Source organism: Schistocerca nitens, chromosome 4 (assembly GCF_023898315.1).
Source record: "Schistocerca nitens isolate TAMUIC-IGC-003100 chromosome 4, iqSchNite1.1, whole genome shotgun sequence".
In the NCBI taxonomy this organism is placed as follows: Eukaryota; Metazoa; Arthropoda; class Insecta; order Orthoptera; family Acrididae; genus Schistocerca; species Schistocerca nitens.
Window position 1 is genome coordinate 108,675,430 of NC_064617.1, and position 21,004 is coordinate 108,696,433.

The 21,004-nt window shown below is 43.2% G+C and overlaps 1 protein-coding gene across 1 annotated transcript in view; it reads left to right on the plus strand.

Annotated features, from left to right (window-relative positions):
- Window positions 1–10,483: 10,483 nt before the first annotated feature.
- Window positions 10,484–21,004, plus strand: part of LOC126252673 (15-hydroxyprostaglandin dehydrogenase [NAD(+)]-like) — a 68,173-nt gene continuing 57,652 nt past the window's right edge. Inside the window, exon 1 of the mRNA XM_049953576.1 lies at window positions 10,484–10,544. The gene's annotated coding sequence lies outside the window, so the exon portion shown is untranslated. The remainder of the gene's footprint in view (window positions 10,545–21,004) is intronic.

Consider the following 21,004-nt stretch of genomic DNA (forward strand, 5'->3'; position numbering starts at 1 on the left):
TATAATCCAACTTCTGATTTCCAAATCTACATGTTACGATGATTTAATTCGGCTAATATCTTCGCCGTCTCCAACTCGTGTCGCTTTCATTTTCCAAGTTTACCTCCTCGTCATCTTGTTCTTGAACGGTGTACTTGTTGATAGTAGTTGAAATGTATGCAGAAATCGACCAGCGGAAAAGTGCTCCTGCCGCAGCACAAGAAAGGTGAATATGTTCCTCTTTAAAAGAATATGACAGAAGAGTGGAGAACTAGTTGCCACTATCTCCAATCTTCCTTTTTCATCAAAAATTTTGGCATGTGAACGAATTCTATGGGTCAGTAAAGCTTTCACTGTTTATTTATATAATTCGACAAATATAAACAAGAAATAAGTACGCACAATATAAGGTTAACACAAATTCGTTTGCTTTACATTTTTGTGGGTACTTTGCTCGTCGATCGCAATTAATCAAATTGCCCGGCTTATGATTTGTGTCTTAAAAGACTTGAAATCTTATTATAAATATTTTACTGAATTTTGAGTCTTTATAGTTTTACATAATTTCTGGCAGTCATTTTAAGGTCTTTTCAGGCATGTTAAGACCATTTTTAGCCTTTTTCATGTCACCGTAGTACCACTTTGGACATATTTCTATGCGCGTGAAGTGCTCATTATAGAGGCACAGCGTTTCATAAAATTTTGTTGGTGAAAAAACGTTGACTAATAACATAGTTTGGTGATCTCAGAACTCTTGCAATGATCCTAAAACCTTTGCCATGAGTTCACTACGTCAGTTAAAAGTACATTTACGCCTCAGACAGGATATAAACGTGCTTATTTTATGTGCGTAACTACGGTAACTTTTTGGACCTCTGGATATCGGTAACGGATAATATAACCGGAAAAAGTTTCAAGGTTACACGAGAACATCAACTTAACAACGTTTGGTAAAAATTTCGACTATTTTCCATGAGTAAAAATTACAATTGGTACTTTTGGTGCACAAAAATCATGATTTTCGGGTGTATTTTGATAACGGATACAGAATTTCGAGAACGGTAAAATGGCGTTTCTCGATGAATGTCTAAATGTAAAGTTAAAATTGTAATAGTTCGTTGTGGTTTGTTATTTAGATATATGCGACCCAACGTGCAAAAAGGGCTAAAACTGGTTTTTGTGGTTTTCTGCATAAGTACGATGACTTTAAACCTCCGGATCTCGGTAAGAGATAATGGTATCGAAAGAAATTCGAAGTTCCCTGAGAATATCTTCTTAAGAACATATGGTAAAAATTTCGACCACATGCCATTAACTGAAATTGTACACCGCTCTGGTTTCTTTTGCCAATGGAGAGATCATCATGACACTTTTCAGCTCATGGCCATATGGTCCGTGGATACAAGTTATGTATCCTTATGCCGTTGATCAGTGCTTATTCTTCCGTCTTTGGGGCAGTTTTCCACCGCAAGGACAAGAGAGTGCCCTGAACCTCTGTCCGCTCCTCCGTCCTCTTTGAAAAGATCGTTGAAAGAATGAGGGTGACTCCTTATGCCGGAGGTCTTCGGCCGCCAGTGCTGATTATCAATCAAAAATTAAGCGGTGGCACGTTTCGAACCTAGGACCGAGGACGTTTTGATTACTAATCAAAGGCGCAACCCCTTTTATAATCTAATTTTGTTCGCTTTTGTTCGTTGCATCTGCTCGAGGCGGACGTCGTAAGACATCCGTTTAAGTTCGTTGTTGATCGATTAAGTCAGTTTTTTGTATTACAGAGGGCAGCTAACCCTCTGACCGAACACGCTGAGCTACCGTGGCGGCTGTCTAGGTCGCGGGTGCCACTTTACGGACCACAAAAAATAAATGAAATATATGAAAAACCCTACTCCATTTGGTCCCCTTGTTAGTTTTTTTTAGCTTCCCTAGCACATTCAGACATCTGATATTGCAACTGCTTGTGGGAGTTGCCCTTTCGTCGGATTTATAATCTTTATCTCATCGTCACCCGTTATGTGTCTTCTGTACAGTAGTTTCCATTGCCCACTGCATCCTCATGTCGTTGATCGTTACTCATTCTTACGCAGTTTCCCATAGCACAGAAAAGGAAGTACCCTGAACTTCAAAAAAAAAAAAAAAAAAAAAAAAAAAAATGGTTCAAATGGCTCTGAGCACTATGGGACTTAATATCTATGGTCATCAGTCCCCTAGAACTTAGAACTACTTAAACCTAACTAACCTAAGGACAGCACACAACACCCAGCCATCACGAGGCAGAGAAAATCCCTGACCCCGCCGGGAATTGAACCCGGGAACCCGGGCGTGGGAAGCGAGAACGCTACCGCACGACCACGAGAGGCGGGCCCCTGAACTTCCATCCACTCATCTACCCCCTTTGACAAAGCCTTTGGCTGAACGAGGATGATTTCTTATACAGGAGGTCTTCGGCATTAATTATTGATGATCTTTTTCAGAATTTAAACAGGGGCTTGGATTGAACCCAAGACCCAGGAAGTTTTTATTAGTAGTTAGATACACTACTGTGTTTTGTATTCAGAAATACGTTTTTGGCAAGTTGTGAGATTACCTTTGCTGACTATTGAAATTGTTATTGTGTATGTAACTTAGACGTGTCCTGCTGCTTTGTTACGATCGATTCGGGTGGAGTTGAACGCGCGTCTCGAGTGTGGTGTTTGTACTCTGTGTTTCCAATTGTCTACATCAGATTTTCGATCTTCTCTGAATGTAGCACAAACGTTTTAATATCTTTACTCCTAATAATTTACATCCACAGTCGAATTTTGGAAACCACTGTGGACAGCAGAGGGTCCTTCCGGTCGTATCACATACTAGGATTTTTTTCTTTGTGCACGAAATGACTGAAGCACAGCAGAGGGGAACAGCTAGTGGCATACAATGGATATTGTGATCACTATATATTTTTTTTTACATTGGACTGCTACAGGGCGCATACTGTTTCACTTCACTGTGTTTTAATAACTTAATTCAAATTCCTCATCAGCACTTTTATGACGAAGAAGGGAAGAACGTACAATAACACAACGTCTTTTGTTTCGGAGAATATGACTCTATGAGTAATATATATGTAAATATATGTTTTTTTCAAGCAAATATTTAGCTTTTTTCCATATAGTGCCTCGTATGACACTTGTGAATGTGTTGGTCGCAACAGTGTGTTACACTCTATTGTTTCATCATCACCTTACGCTTCTACAATCTTTGCTGTTGTTAACCTTCTCATGGAACTCGTTGAATCATTAGCCGTGGACATCTGACTGCGCCTGTGTAGATAACGAGATATTTTTATCACAAGGAGGTACATACACACCATGTGGCTGTAAGCTGCTAGTTGTCACGAGCTTTTTTTATGTTTTGTTAGTTTAAGTGTAGGGTCTGCCAGTTCACTTTTGTGACATATCTAGTGGTATGTATATCTTGATTTACATAAAAATAAACAGTACTATAGGCACGAAAAGGACTTAATTGTTTGCGAATAACTTCCCATTTTTTTAAAATTAATTTATTATTATTATTGTGTGCGATTAGACCCTGTTGGATCGCACAAAGCTTCTTCATTGTTTTTCCTTTTTTCCACACTGGTCTCATTTTTTCTGCATGGGCTCTGTTCCTTTCCCCTGTCCATTTTGTTCCTGCTTTCTTCGGAGCTTCCTTGTCTGGCTTAACTTCCCACCTGTTAACTTCCTGCTTAAATACCTTCCTGTTCAGAATATCTGAATAATTTATCTGAGCTTTCTGTAGGTCCTTTTTGACCTCTTGTATCCAGGGTATAGTTTTAAGTCGTCCTTCTATGTATTTAAGAATTTTGTGCGTAAGTCTTGTTTTGGGAAGCCTAGAGACGTTCTGATAATGTCTGCTGCAAGGATGGACAATTTCTGTTGTATTGACCCTAGTATCTTTCTGATGATTTTACGTTCTTCCTTTAATAAATTTTCTAGGTCACCTTTTATGTGGACTGTCAGGGTTTCTCTGGCATACTGTATTATAGTGACTAATTTTAGTGTTTTGGACACGCATTTTTTACTGTACATCTTGTAGATTCTTCCATAGGCTCTCTTTAGTTTTTGGAGGGGAATGTTTTGGCCTATTTTCTCTCGCCTCGTAGGTTCAAGGACTTCACCTAAGTATTTAAAATATGGGACTCTATTGACATAACCGTATTTTGTAGTCAAGTTTTGGGGGTCAGTTTTTGTGGCGATGAACTCAGACTTTAGGAAAGATATTTGCAGACGAACTGTCTCTGCACATTCTTTAAAGGTTTCAACCAGTTCGAGTGTTGTTATCTCATCATCCGCTAGTAAGACTAAGATAAACTTGAAATTCTTATGTCATCCTTGACTCGCCCCATCCGTACGTTTCCAGCAGTTTTTATTCTTCAATTATTTTTCCCATTCGCGGATGACCTTGTCCAGCACAAGGTTGAGTAGGAGAGGAGACAAACCATCACCTTGTCGGACGCCAATTTTAATCAGGAAGGCCTCGGATATTTCACCCACGAATTTCACCTTGGAGGTAGTATCGGTCAATGTTTCTTTGATGCGGTTAAGAGTTTTTGGATCTAACCCTTGTTCTTCATGGATATAAAAAGTGTCTCTTGGTCAACTGAGTCGCATGCCTTTTTAAAGTCAACAAACATGCAGATTATTGAGCTGTTGCTGACTGCTTTGTATTTCAGCACGGTCTTTAGATTGAAAAACTGGGGCGAAAGCCACCGTATTCACCAATTTTGTTTTCCAGTTGCTCTTGTGCTCTTTGAAAAATATGGGACCTGAAGTAGGGATATGCCTCGACGATTTTTTACATCAGATTTGTTTCCTTTTTTGTGTAACGTATGCATAAGCGCACATTTCCATTCCTGGGATAATTTTTCTATCCCCCAAATATCTGCAATGATTTGGGTTAACTCTCTGAGAAAATTTGGCCCTAGAGTTTTCAGTAGCTCAGCAAGATTCCCATCTTCACAAGATGTTCTATTGTTTTTTAATGTAACAATGTGTTTTTGAAGTTCTTATGAATTTGTTGGTGGGGACGATTCAGGATGCGTGTAAGTAGGTCTTTCTTTAGGGACTCTTGAAGGTGGTTCCGGACAATTAAGGAGTGTTGAAAAACAATGTGCCAGTTCCTTGAAGTTTGCTTGGTTAGTGAGTGCAAGTTTTCCGTCAGATTTCTTGAAACATATATTTTGTGGGCTGTACCCGCGAATTTTTTCTGAAAAAGTTCTGCAAAAATCTCGTGTATTGTAGTTGCGAAGTTTTCTTCGATTAAGTTCAGTATTTTTTTTTTTTTTTTTTTTTTTTTTGGTGTGCCTAATGATTCTCGCCACTTATTTTCTAGTTTCATAACAGTGTTGAAGATTTTCCGGTGTTTTCTCTCTGTTGTAGTTAAGAAAAACCTTTTTTCGTTTTTCCAAAGCTTTATCACACGCTGTATCCCACCATGGATGTTTTGTGTGTTTCTTCAAAAAAATGGTTCAAATGGCTCTGAGCACTATGGGACTCAACTGCTGAGGTCATTAGTCCCCTAGAACTTAGAACTAGTTAAACCTAACTAACCTAAGGACATCACAAACATCCATGCCCGAGGCAGGATTCGAACCTGCGACCGTAGCGGTCTTGCGGTTCCAGACTGCAGCGCCTTTAACCGCACGGCCACTTCGGCCGGCGTGTGTTTCTTCAGGGGGACTAAATATTTAGCCTTCTGGATTATTTTACTGTGAAATTTTCCCAAGTATCTGCCTGAACTTTTTCCTGTTCTTCTCCAAGCTTAGTTTCTTAGATTCTTCCGGTGTCAAATTTCTGCAGGTGCACTTTCTTGTGGTGTGGACTCTCTTTGGGGTAAATTTCATTTTTATTCGTGTTAGACAGTTGTCTGAATTTATGTTTGCGCCTCTACGGCTGCAGATAGTAGCACATATCGGAACGAATGACGCCTGCCGCTTGGGTTCTGAGGCCATCCTTGGTTCCTTCCGGCGGCTGGCTGATTTGGTGAAGACAACCAGCATCGCACGCGGAGTGCAAGCTGAGCTTAATATCTGCAGCATAGTGCCCAGAGTCGATCGCGGTCCTCTGGTTTGGAGCCGTGTGGAGGGTCTAAACCAGAGGCTCAGACGACTCTGCGACTATAATGGTTGCAAATTCATCGACCTCCGTTATTGGGTGGAGAACTGTAGGGCCCCCCTAGACAGGTCAGGCGTGCACTACACACCGGAAGCAGCTACTAGGGTAGCAGAGTACGTGTGGCGTGCACACGGGGGTTTTTTTAGGTTAGAGGGACCCCCCCTTGGGCGAAACGATAAAATACCTGACGGCTTACCAGAGAGAACATTATCATCGTTGATAAAGAACAACCGTCCTCAGAGACCAAAAACAGGAAAAGTTAACGTAATATTGGTAAACTGCAGGAGTATCCAGGGCAAGGTTCCTCAATTAGTATCTCTTATTGAAGGAAATAGTGCGCATATAGTATTAGGAACGGAAAGTTGGTTAAAACCGGAAGTGAACAGTAACGAAATCCTAGACACAGAATGGAATATATACCGCAAGGATAGGATAAACGCCAATGGTGGAGGAGTATTTATAGCAGTAAAGAATTCAATAATATCCAGTGAAGTTATTAGCGAATGCGAATGTGAAATAATCTGGGTTAAGTTAAGTATCAAAGGTGGGTCAGATATGATAGTCGGATGCTTCTATAGACCACCTGCATCAGCAACCGTAGTAGTTGAGCGCCTCAGAGAGAACCTGCAGAACGTCGTGAAGAAGTTTCGTGATCATACTATTGTAATAGGGGGAGACTTCAATCTACCAGGTATAGAATGGGATAGTCACACAATCAGAACTGGAGCCAGGGACAGAGACTCTTGTGACATTATCCTGACTGCCTTGTCCGAGAATTACTTCGAGCAGATAGTTAGAGAACCAACTCGTGAAGCTAACGTTTTAGACCTCATAGCAACAAATAGACCGGAACTTTTCGACTCCGTGAATGTAGAAGAGGGTATCAGTGATCATAAGTCAGTGGTTGCATCAATGACTACAAGTGTAATAAGAAATGCCAAGAAAGGAAGGAAAATATATTTGCTTAACAAGAGTGATAGGGCACAAATCGCAGAACATCTGAGTGACCACCATCAAACGTTCATTTCTGAGGAAGAGGATGTGGAACAAAAATGGAAAAAATTCAGAAACATCGTCCAGTACGCCTTAGATAAGTTCGTACCGACTAAGGTCCAAAGCGAGGGGAAAGATCCACCGTGGTATAACAATCATGTACGAAAGGTACTACGGAAACAAAGAAAGCTTCATCATAGGTTTAAGAGTAGTCGAATCATAGCTGATAAGGAAAAGCTGAACGAAGCGAAAAAGAGCGTAAAGAGAGCAATGAGAGAAGCATTCAACGAATTCGAACATAAAACATTGGCAAACAATCTAAACAAGAACCCTAAAAAGTTTTGGTCATATGTAAAATCGGTAAGCGGATCTAAATCCCCTATTCAGTCACTCGTTGACCACGATGGCACCGAAACAGAGGACGACCGAAGAAAGGCAGAAATACTGAATTCAGTGTTCCGAAACTGTTTCACTGCGGAAAATCGTAACACGGTCCCTGACTTCAGCCGTCGCACGGACGCCAAAATGGAAAATATTGAAATAAACGATATCGGAATTGAAAAACAACTGCTATCACTTAGTAGCGGAAAAGCATCCGGACCAGACGAGATACCCTTAAGATTCTACAGTGATTATGCTAAAGAACTTGCCCCCTTTCTATCAGCAATTTATCGTAGATCTCTGGAAGAACGTAAAGTACCTAGCGACTGGAAGAAAGCGCAGGTCGTTCCCATTTTCAAGAAGGGTCATAAATCAGATGCGAATAATTATAGGCCTATTTCGCTTACGTCAATCTGTTGTAGAATAATGGAACATGTTTTGTGTTCTCGTATTATGACGTTCTTAGATAATACAAATCTCCTTCATCATAACCAACATGGATTCCGCAAACAGAGATCATGTGAAACTCAGCTCGCCCTATTTGCCCAAGAAATTCACAGTGCCGTAGACACTGGCGAGCAGATTGATGCCGTATTCCTGGACTTCAGGAAGGCATTTGATACGGTTCCGCACTTACGTTTAGTGAAAAAAATACGAGCTTACGGAATATCGGACCAGGTTTGTGATTGGATTCAGGATTTCCTAGAAGAAAGAACACAACATGTCATTCTTAACGGTTCAAAATCTGCAGATGTAGATGTAATTTCGGGAGTACCGCAAGGAAGCGTGATAGGACCTTTATTGTTTACAATATACATAAATGACTTAGTTGACAACATCGGTAGCTCCGTGAGGCTATTTGCAGATGACACGGTTGTCTACAAGAAAGTAGCAACATCAGAAGACTCGTACGTACTCCAGGAAGACCTGCAGAGGATTAATGAATGGTGCGACAGCTGGCAGCTTTCCCTAAACGTAGATAAGTGTAATATAATGCGCATACATAGGGGCAGAAATCCATTCCAGTACGATTATGCCATAGGTGGTAAATCATTCGAAGCGGTAACGACCGTAAAATACTTAGGAGTTACTATCCGGAGCGATCTGAAGTGGAATGATCACATAAAACGAATAGTGGGAAAAGCAGGCGCCAGGTTGAGATTCATAGGAAGAATTCTAAGAAAATGTGACTCATCGACGAAAGAAGTAGCTTACAAAACGCTTGTTCGTCCGATTCTTGAGTATTGCTCATCAGTATGGGACCCTTACCAGGTTGGATTAATAGAAGAGATAGACATGATCCAGCGAAAAGCAGCGCGATTCGTCATGGGGACATTTAATCAGCGCGAGAGCGTTACGGAGATGCTGAACAAGCTCCAGTGGCGGACACTTCAAGAAAGGCGTTACGCAATACGGAGAGGTTTATTATCGAAATTACGAGAGAGCACATTCCGGGAAGAGATGGGCAACATATTACTACCGCCAACATATATCTCGCGTAATGATCACAACGAAAAGATCCGAGAAATTAGAGCAAATACGGAGACTTACAAGCAGTCGTTCTTCCCACGCACAATTCGTGAATGGAACAGGGAAGGGGGGATCAGATAGTGGTACAATAAGTACCCTCCGCCACACACCGTAAGGTGGCTCGCGGAGTATAGATGTAGATGTAGATGTACGGATTTGTATGTCATGAACTTCCTCCTGTGGAGGATACGAGATGGCAGCATGATCAAGCTGATATTCATCGAGCTCTTTTGTTGGGTATCTCCAGGTCTTTTGCATTTTTATTAATTTCTTTTTTATTAATTTATTTTATTAATTTATTTAAATATTTCATTTCATGCATGAAAGACCACCTACTGAGAAAAAAACACAATAATATTTTTTTATCAAAATTTAAAGTAGTGTGAAATGTAGGGTTAAAGATTTTGGAGACATTGGAGACGGTTTTCTGTAGTGCTGCCTAGGACCTGAACGTGTTTTAAAAACCACTGAAGAGCGAGTATTAAAACGTTTTGAGCCCTGCTGTGTGGAATTAACAAAATGCACAAGGTAAGGTGATTCAGTGGCAAGAACAACAGGGTAAGAACTGCATTGCTGCGTTAAGTCATCACTGTCACACCACAACTATTCATAACACCAGACTGTCAACCTGCTGCGAAAGCAGCAAAAACGCTCCATTGTCTTTTTGGGAGAAGTGAATCGAATCGAAAATGGTTAATAAAAGCGACTGAGATTTATCTGTCTACATCTAGATTCAGACTCTGCAAACCAGCATGAAGAGTAAGATAGAAGGCACTTTTAGTTACAGATTAGGATCTGTTAGCGATCCGTTTGCGTTCTTGAAACTTTGCAAGTAAGCTTTCAAAGAATAAAAGGCGTTCTACTTTAAGCAATGCCAGCTTAATGTTCTTCAGCATTTCAGTTACTCGCTCCCATGAATAGAACGAACTTTGGACACTTAATGCTGCCCTTTTTTGTTATATTTAAGATCAGCTGTTAGTACTACTTGGTACGGGTCCTACATACCTGAGACATATTTTAGGATGGGACGCACGAGAGATTTGTAAGCAATCTCTTTTGTTCAGCGACTGCCTTTACCCGGTATCCTACCAGTGGACAGAAGTCCACCATTTGCTTTACCTATGACTGAGCGTATGTGGTCATTCCATTTCATGTTTACACTAATTGTTACTGTTTATAGTTTTAATATAAAGTGTAGTGATTCGCGTGCAAAAACAAACACCGAAGAAGGCCCGAAGTGCGACGGAAGACCCAACGAAGGAGCAACTCCTTAAGCACTGTCGCATCAGACAAGACAGTGAAAGGGTCGCCACTTTTCATCTGAAACAACGCCGCTTTATCGGGACACGACGGCATGTTTACAAGACTTGACAAGCAAATAGCGGCGTCGCCACTATCTAACCAATCTCGATAGTCTCGTGTGCGGTGTTCGCGGCGGTCTATATAATCACTTACGTGGAGACGGCAAGCGCGTTCCTTCATCGTTTGAGCGATACTACACCCAGGCAGGTAGGCAAGTCCTGTATCATTAGCTCTTGGAACTAGAAAATAACGCACCATAGGATTACGCTATCGATAAGTCATTAGAGTTTTAATGGGCATTTAAATTTCGTCTTATGCAATACAAAGTTCTTATGCCACACGTGTTCGGTTTATCGGCATACGTTCCATTACCTTCTGTGCTGCGATCAATGTGTGACCATTCACTGGCTCTGTCTCGAGTTGACAGTGCCACGCCGTACGCAGTTCAGTAAGTCCCGGGACTACCTCGAAATAAAATACAACGTGATATTAAAAGCGTATAATCGATTTAGATTTCAACATACAGATTAAACACTCGCAGAACCGCACACATTTTACAGCAAGTTGTCGAAAACTTCGACTGAAAAGCTGTTCTGAATTTCCGTTAATTCTGCCGAATCGACGCAACAAGCTCTGAAAACGCTTCCCCTTGAAGATCCGTTCCAGTTTCGGGAACAGCATGAAAAATCACTTTTCCACCTCCCCCCTCTCTGGCTATCCCCTTCTTTTCCCATGGCCCTGTCCATCTCCTCTTCCTCCTCGTTCTTCGTTCCTCTTTCCATCTCTCTCTGTTCCCTTCCTCCTCCCACTCTCTCTGTCCATCTTCTTCTAATCCTATCTCTGTCCATTTCATCATCTTCCCTCTATCTCTGCCCCTCGCCTCTTCTCCCTCTAACTGGCCATCCTCTCCCCTCCCTCTCTCTGTCCATCCCCTCCTCCCCTAATTTCCTACTCCTTCCTATCTTTGTCCATCTCTTCCTCCACCTCTCTATCCATCTTTCCTCGCCCTCTGTTAATCTCTACTTTGCCCTCTATCTGTCCATCTCCTCCACCCCTATTTGTTCATCTCCTCCTCCCCTCCAACTATCCCCCTGTTGCTGAGCTCCCCCCTCCTCCTCTCTCATTCTACCTCACCCTTCCACCTCTATATGTCCACACCCTCCCACATTCCACTGTCTAGTGCATCCTCTCCCCTCTCACTATTCATCCCCTTCTCCCCCAGCTCTCTACTCAGCCATGCCCATCAACATGTATAGTCCCTGGAAGGCATTCCAATTCTACACCATGCCTGATTGGCAGGGCAGCCTAGATGGGTGCTAAATGGTTCTTAGCCCTACAATACTTTTTTCCAGACATTAAGTAGTATATGTACCAAGTTTAGTTGAAATATATCCAGGGGCTTAGGAGGATATGTTGAACGTGTGCATAGGAAACCTATATTGCATACATGTATGTCTGATTCTCTGCTGTTTTACACCATACGACTCTAGAGAGGATGTTAAATTTATCTGCGGTATCCAGCCATGTGGCGTGATAACTATTCGCTCCTAACAGTGACCATTATCGCGACCTGGTTGGCACAGTGAACAGGACAATACACTATCTGATCAAAAGTACCTGGACAGCTGGCTGAAAATGACTTAAAAGATCGTGGCGCCCTCCATCGATAATGCTGGAATTCAATATGCTGTTGGCCCACCCTGTCTTGATGACAGCTTCCTCTCTCGCAGACATACGTTCAATCAGGTACAGGTTTCTTGGGGAACGGCAGCCCATTGTCCACGGAGTGCTGCACTGAAGAGAGGTATCGATGTCGGTCGGTGAGGCCTGGCACGGCACTGAAGAGAGGTATCGATGTTGGTCGGTGAGGCCTGGCACGAAGTTGGCGTTCCAAAACATCCCAAAGGTGCTCTATAGGATTCAGGTCAGGACTCTGTGCAGGCCAGTCCATTACAGGGATGTTATTGTCGTGTAACAACTCCGCCACAGGCTGTGCATTATGAACAGGTGCTCGATCGTGTTGAAAGATTCAGTCGCCATTCCCGAACTGCTCTTCAACAGTGGGAAGCAAGAAGGTGCTTAAAACATCAGTGTACGCCTGTGCTGTGAAAGTGCCACGCAAAACAACAAGGGGTGCAACCCCCTCCATTAAAAACACGACCACACCATAACACCACCACCTCCGAATTTTACTGTTGGCGCTACACACGCTGGCAGATGACTTTCACCGGGCATTCGCCATACCCACACCCTGCCATCGGACCGCCACATTATGTGCCGTTATTCGTCACTCCACGCAACGTTTTTCCACTGTTCAATCGTCCAATGTTTACGCTCCTTACACCAAGCGAGGCATGCTTTGTGGATTATGAGCAGCCGCTCGACCATGAAATCCGAGTTTCCTCACCACCCGTCTAACTGTCGTAGTACTTGCAATGGATCCTGATACAGTTTGGAATTCCTGTGTAATGGTCCGGATAGATGTCTGCCTATTACACATTACGACCCTCTTCAACTGTCGGCGGTCTCTGTCAGTCAACAGACGAGGTCGACCTGTACGCTTTTGTGCTGTACGTGTCCCTTCACGTTTCCACTTCACTATCGCATCGGAAACAGTAGACCTACGGATGTTTAAGAGTGTGGAAACCTCGTGTACAGACTATGACACAAGTGACACCCAATCACCTGACCACGTTTGAACTCGGTGAGTTCCGCGGAGCGCCCCATTCTATTCTCTCACGATGTCTAATGAGTACTGAGGTCGCTGATATGGGGTACCTGGCAGTAGGTCGCAGCACAATGCACTTAATATGAAAAACGCATGCTTTGGGGGTGTCCAGATGCTATTGATCGCGTAGTGTAGGAGACAAATTCCATTTTATAATTTTGAAAGTATTCCAGTTAACAAAGCACAAGATATAAATACTATCAGATCGTTTTCGACTATTTTTACATGATCCCTACCCATTCACACTGCCACCCGTAGTGATAGTGGGGAATCTTACTCCCACAGTAAGTCCCACGCAAAGAAAAAAAGGACTGGTGGAGATTGCTCCAGATGTTACTGAGCTATGCATCAATGTCACCCCCTTTTCATTCCCATCCCTAAGGGATGAAGGTGGTCTTTAGCCCTACAGTGCTGGTATCCAGATAGTAACAGTAAAGCCTGATTCTTTAAAGAATCCCCTACATAAAACAGCTTCAGATTTCTGATTACTTTATAAATGAGTTAACTGAGTTGATGTTCAGCAAGTAGTCGAGAAGAAGTTCAGAACTGAAGATGTCTACCTCCATCCAAACAGTCTAGTGCGCTATCTGTCGCATCGGTGTAAAATACGACAGTAAATATGACAGTAAGATACGAATAATAATAATCCGTGTTGCAGCAGCGACTGAGCAGCGCTGCTGCATGACAGTGGCAGTTGTCGCTGGAGTACTACTGGCTGTTCTTGGTGTTTTACTGTCCCTGTTGACACATATCGACAATACGAATATCACACTAGACTAAATGTTAAGCGTTCTATCGAAGGGTCGGGGTCACGCAACATTCCGCTTTAGAAATCACCCGTGACACTGAGCAGCGACTGACAGATGTCATGATCAATGTTTGTTTGGACTGACCACAGCTACATGTTGCCAGTTAAAATTTAAATTTGTGGTAGGTTCCTATGGGACCAAGCTGCTGAGGTTATCGGTCCCTAGGCTTACACACTACGTAATTTAACTTAAACTAACGCAAAGGACAACACACAGATCAATGCCCGAGGCAGGACTCAAACCTCCGACAGGGGGAGCCGCTCGAACCGTGGCAAGGCGTCGCAGTCGGGGCGGCTGCCCCGCGCGGCCATGTTGCAAGAATGAAATTTCAAATGTCTGCCAAAACACCAGATACAATGTGCCTGACGACCCTTAGCAGGGACATCCTATATACAGTTTATAACTTTAATGCGTGATTTACTCAGTTAAACCTTTAGCGTGAGATTGTACCTCTTAATGAGCAGATTACGGACAGCATTTTAAAATATTAAATTCGGTCAATAATTATGGCAAATACTGAAAATCAAATGTTTGGCGCCCCTGGAAGCCGCTAGATACACATGCTGGTTAGTGTAGCTGTTTGGTAATGTTGATACGTTACTGTTACTTACTTTCAAGATCTTAAGCCAGTGTGTGCACCAATCGTCGATTCTATAGGCTAGAGCATATTCCCCAAACAAACGCCAAGGAACTTCCAACTTTTTCTGCTGTACTTCTTAGAGAAACCAGATGGCACTTATTAGAGTTGAGGGGCACGAAAGGGAAGCAGTGGTTGACAAGGGACTGAGGCGTGGTTGTAGCCTATCTCCAATGATATTCAATCTGTGTATTGAGCAAGCAGTAAAGGAAATTAGAGGAAAAATTTGGAGTAGGAATTAAAATCCATGGAGAAGAAATAAAAACTCTGAGGTTCGTCGATGACATTGTAATTCTGTCAGAGACTGCAAAGGACCTGGAACAGCAGTCGAACGGAGTGGACAGTGTCTTGGACGGAGGGAATTAGATTAGGAAATGAGAGACTTGAAGTAGCAGATGAGTTTTGCTACTTTGGGAGTAAAATAATTGATGATGGCCGAAGTAGAGAGGATATAAAATGTGGACTGCCTCTGGCAAGCAATGACTTCCTGAAGAAGAGAAATTTGTTAACATCGAGTATAAATTTAAGTGTCAGGAAGTCTTTTCTGAAAGTATTTGAATGGAATGTAGCCATGTATGGAAGTAAAACGTGGGCGATAAATAGTTTAGACAAGAAGAGAAAAGAAGCTTTCGAAATGTGTTGCTACAGAAGGATGCTCAAGATTAGATGAGTGGATTACGAAACTTATGAGGAGATACTGAACAAAATTGGGGAGAAGAGGAATTTGTCACACAACTTAACTAGAAGAAGGGATCGGTTGGTAGGACATGTTCTGCGGCATGAAAGGATCGTCAGTTTAGTATTGGAGGGAAGGGCGAAGGGTAAAAATCGTAGAGGGAGACCAAGAGATGAATACACTAAGCAGATTCAGAAGGATGGAGGCTGCAGTAGGTGCTGGGAGATGAAGAAGCTTGCACGGGATACAGTAGCATGGGGAGCTGCATCAAACCAGTATCTGGAATGAAGACCACAACAACAACAGCTGTCTACATTTGTCAAGATCAACAATGGCCCTGTAATACCCCTTCGGAAAAATTCAAAGGGTTTCTTTATATCGATCGTTTTCGCCACGTTAAAAACGATGTGTTGAGTTCTTTGACAGGATGCTGAGTCGTAAATCTACATTTATCTCCCCTTAGCGAGCTAGTTTCCTTGGTTTCATAATGTTACGACACAAGGTTGGCTAACGGCCGTTCGGTACCGCGTTTAGTGACTGTCCCAGTTGTCTCGGTCAGGGTCACGTTATCGCAGCGGGCTTGACAAGTGCACCGAGCCTTGAGATTACGGAGGCGTGGCTGGGAGTGCGACTTCAGGCAGGCACGTACGCAGCGGCTGCCAACACGTCGAACGCTCTGCAGTGACAGTCTGTCTTCGTCATCTAGTCGTTACAGTCGGTTACTACCGACGCGAAGGCCGTAGATTCGATTCCCGATTGCCATGTAAGACTTTTATGCCGTCGGAAGGACTGGGATAGAACCCGCTCTTTCGTGAGACCTAATGATAAGACACTTCAGAGAACAAGCATCGAAACTGACAAGCAAACTGTTTTTCAGGAAGCTCAGGTCCACACGACGTCCTGCAAACCTAGTTGCCACGCGTTCTCCAGATTTGTGTCGTCACGCCTCTCGATCTTCACCACGCATTACTTTAAGCGACGTCTGTAGCCAGTTGTGCTAAGAAAGACGGCCAAAACAAGAAGAGGTGCAGATACGGAACGGTGTCCGACAAGGTTGCGCACTATCCCCTGTTATCTTTAACCTATACATTGAAGAGGCGCTGAAAAAAGTAAGGGAAAATTCAGACAGGTGTAGTAATTCATGGCCAACGGATAGATAAGGTATGCCGATGATATAGCTGTCCTAGCTGAAAGTGAAGATGATCTTGTAGTCCTACTGAATAGAATGGATGAAGTTATGGGGGGAAGATTATAATATGAGAATTAATAAAGCAAAAACAAAAGTAATGGCATCCGACAAAAAAGATCAAGTGAAAGTCCAAGTTCATGTAGGCAATGAACTGCTTGAACAAGTTGATAAATTTACTTATCTGGGCAATAACATTACAAGGGATGGAAGGAGCAAGGCAGAAGTGAGAAGTAGAATTGCTCAAGCAAAGGCTGCTTTCAACAAGAAGAAAATCTTAACATCTAAGAGCATCAGCCTTGAAATCAGGAAAAGATTTCTGAAATCGTATGAGTGGAGTGGGGTATGCAATGGGTGTGAAACATGACTCTCGGGACAGAGGAAGACCAGAAGCTAAATTCTTTTGAAATGTGGTGCTATAGACGCATGCTCAAAATAAAATGTATCGACAAGGTCACAAACGAAGTGGTTCTGGAATGAGCAGGTGAGAAGAGAAGCTTCTGGAGTTTCATTGTTAAAAGAAGAGTGCAATTTACAGGCCATCTATTAAGACATTAAGAACTCCTGAACACATAGAGTGATATGTAGAGGGAAAAAGACCAAGAGGAAGACCACGGCTGAGGTACATGGAGCAAATCGTGAAAGATGTAGGATGTAACACCTATAAAGAAGTGAAGAGAAAAGCTGAAAGACGCACAGAATGGAGACAAGCCGCCATTGTAGCTGTTGCAAACCAATCCTTGGATTGACCACTGCAGAAGAAGAAGAAGAAAATTCATTGTATTACGTGTGAATAAAACAGCCCTAGGTACACGGCAATAAGAGAAGCCGCTCACATATTGTGCCGTGACAGGTACTTCCCGGCTGCCAGAATGAGATTTTCACTCTGCAGCGGAGTATGCACTGATATGAAACCTCCTGGCAGATTAAAACTGTGTACCGAACCGAGACTCGAAGTCGGAACCTTTTCCTTTTGCGGGCAATTCTACCACCCGAGCTACGCAAGCTCGACTCACGACCCATTCTCACGGCTTTAATTCCGCCAGTACCTCGTCTCCTTTCCAAACTTCACAGAAGCTCTCCTGCAGACTCTGCTGAACTAACACGCCTGGAAGAAAGAATATTGCGAAGATATGACTTAGCAACAGCGTGGGGGTGTTAGAACACTTTCCCGCAAAAGATATAGGTCCCGAGTTCGAGTCTCGGTCCGGCACACAGTTTTAATCTGTTCGAAAGTTTGACTTTCCAGATGGTTTTTCACAAACCCAATGGCGCCACGTTGTGCAATAGGACGTTGCTTCCTAATGTAATGGAGCGGAGATGTTCCTTTCATTTAGGGAAGTCTGGAAGCTGACACTCCTCCTTGAACTAACCACAAATCTTTAGTCAGGGATACGAGCACTGCTAATGCCCTGATATACACCGTCAAACAGAAACACCGTGGCTAGTTGCGCCACTATGTGGATGCAAATTAGGTTCCTTTTAAATAGATTCTGCAACGATCTGAGCGTTAGGTACCTTAGGGTCACGTGGCGAGTTAATGTTAGTCAACAACGCCTTTAAGGCGACAAGCCGACATTATCAGCACCTCACTGAATTTGAATGAGGTCTTGGAATGTGGCTACAAGAAGCTGAATGTTCCTTCTGCGATACAGCAGAAAGGCTTGGCGGGAATGGAGGCACGGTGCATGATTGCTGGCAGCGATGATCGGTCGCATAAGGCCGAATTCCGGACGGCCATGTGGCACTACCGACAGCTAACACAATCGTATTTGGCGTATGGTTCTGGTGCGTCGTACTGCAGCAGCAATCTGAGCAGCAGTCGCCACCACGATGACACAACGAACTGTTACAAATCGGTTGCTTCAAGGACGGCCAGATGCCTTGTAGCGTGCGTTCCACTGACCCTAAACCACCACCACTTGAGACTCCAGTGGAATCAAGCGAGAGTTCATAGGAGTGCAGAGCGGAGGTCGGTTGTGTTTTCTGATGCCTCTGTGGCAGTGATGGCCGTGTGTTGCATAGAACAGTTGGCCTGCAACCAACCTGTCTGCGACTAGACACACTGCACCTATACCTGGTGTTATTGTTAAGAGTGCGATTTCCTATGACAGAAGGAGCACTTTCGTGGATATCACACGCGCCATCACAGTAAAGTTTTACGTCAACCTTGTGATTCGACTTTTTCTGGTGCCATTCATGAGGAGCATTCCAGATAGTGTTTTCCAACAGGATAACGCTCGCCCGCATACCGCTATTATGACCCAATGTGCTCTATGGAGTGTCAACTTGTTGTTCTGGTCTGCTCGATCATCAGATCTGTCTCCAATCGAGCACATATGGGACATAATCGTACGACAGCTCTAGCGTCATCCACAACCGGCATTAACCGTTCCTGAATTATGTAATTCTGCAGGCTTTCGTGGCCGTTGTCACTGAAGTTAAAATCTCCTGGGTTATTAGGCCGCGTCATATTTCTACTAAAATGAACGACGTTTCGACTCCTCTACTGGGATCTTCCTCAGGATCTTATGGAGTCCACTACTGCTAGAACACTGTCAGATACTGGTGTCGTGTCCTCTTATAAAGGGAGTTTTCTCGCGTTCATGCTGGAGAAGTGAGAGTATTGGTTACAGTTCGTGTGGCTACCACTGGGCCATAGTCATAGGCTAATATTCCCGCTCTGATGCAGAAGAAGGGGCGTTGTTAGCTAATCCCCTGTGGTTACCATTGGCGGCCCATCGTCATTGGATAGAAATTCACTATTCCACACTTACACTGGAAAAGGGAGTATTGGTTGAAATTCCTGCTACTGCCATTGGTTGGTCGTCATCATTGGCTAGATTCGAAACGAACAGAGCAAGAGAGGGGGAATGTTTATCCATAATATTATTGTCCGCCGAGGTGACTTACAGCGCGCTGTTCATGTCTCTCGCACACCGCGACCGCGTATTCACTTCCTTGATGGCGGGGAGCCATGATGCCGGAAGCCTATAGCCGTCCTCTGTATTGAAATTACATGCATTCTTGGAAATTTCAACCGCTTCTCGGACTTTCCTTCTATAAATGTTTGTTTCCTTAGCCAGTACACGTACGTTATTAAAATCGATGTCAGAGCCACAGTTCTCCTGATGTTCCGTTACTGCCGATTTTGAACTTTGTTTTAGCCGCATGTGGCGTTTGTGTTCCTTAATGCGTTCCTTAACAGTTCTTCCCGTTTCGCCTATTTACACTTTGCCGCAGCCACATGTCACTTGATAGACGCCTGCATTGTGGAGGCAATCAGGTGCATCCGTTTCCCGTCGGAAAAAATCTTTTATTTTGTTTTAACTAAAGAAAAATGTCTGAATACCATTTTTCTTTAGAATTCTGCTTATGCATAAGCATAGTAGGAGTATCTTTCAATCCCTTCAGTGCAGTACCTTAGAACTACGCTGCAAAGTTAACACTGATTAGTAATAACACAACACTTAAAGTTAAAAACTTACTAAAGTTAAAAAGAAGAAGAAGCAAGTCAGGTCCCTACTGTCCCCAATGAAAAACACAGAATAACTGGAAATGAAATGCGGCAGATTATCTTCCATAGGGAAAACATCAAATAGCATAAGTGACATCTTCAAGGCAAAGGGTTTCTCTGTGTTTTTCTATGTCCCTCAGACGATACGTAGTTTCCTGTTCACTACAAAAGACAAACAACCAGCCATCATAAAAAGTGGGGTTTATAAAATTACATGCCGTTGAGTGTCAGTCTTGCTACGTTGGACAGACGGGGAGGTCAGTCTGTACCAGGCTTAAAGAACACCACAGAAGCTGGAGAGTGAAGAAGCCTGGTTCAGCCCTTTGCAGAACATCGCCTGAACAATAACCACAAATATACAATAGATGTAAAAGTCTTATACACAGAGGAAAAGGGGGCCAATTACAAATTTTAGAAATTAAAAGACAGATGTGTGTATGCCCATACCTATTATGAAACGAGCAAACCCAATTCAATTATTCACCTCTCTGAGATGACATCACAATCCACGATAGAAGCAAAACTTTGGGCCCTAGTAGTTAAAAAGTTCTTGGCTGATGCATAACTTTAGGCTTGCCAGCATAGGGAAAACACCGGTAACATCCATAGGAGAATGAAGAATGTGTTCAAAAAAATGGCTCTGAGCACTATGGGACTCAACATCTTAGGTCATAAGTCCCCTAGAACTTAGAACTACTTAAACCTAACTAACCTAAGGACATCACACACACCCATGCCCGAGGCAGGATTCGAACCTGCGACCGTAGCAGTCCCGCGGTTCCGGACTGCAGCGCCAGAACCGCTAGACCACCGCGGCCGGCGAAGAATGTGTGTCTACATCTACATCTTCATCTGCATGATTACTCTGCAATTCAAAATTAAGTGCCTGGCAGACGGTTTATCGAACCACTTTCAAGCTATTTCTTTACCATTCTACTATGGAACAGGACGCGGGAAGAACGAACATTTAAATCTTTCCGTGAGAGCTGTGATTTCTCTTATGTTTTTATGATGATCATTCCTTCGTGTGTAGGTGGGCGCCAGCAAATATTTCCACACTCTGAGGGGAAAGTTGATCATCGAAACTTCATGAGGTGATCCTGTCAAAACGAAA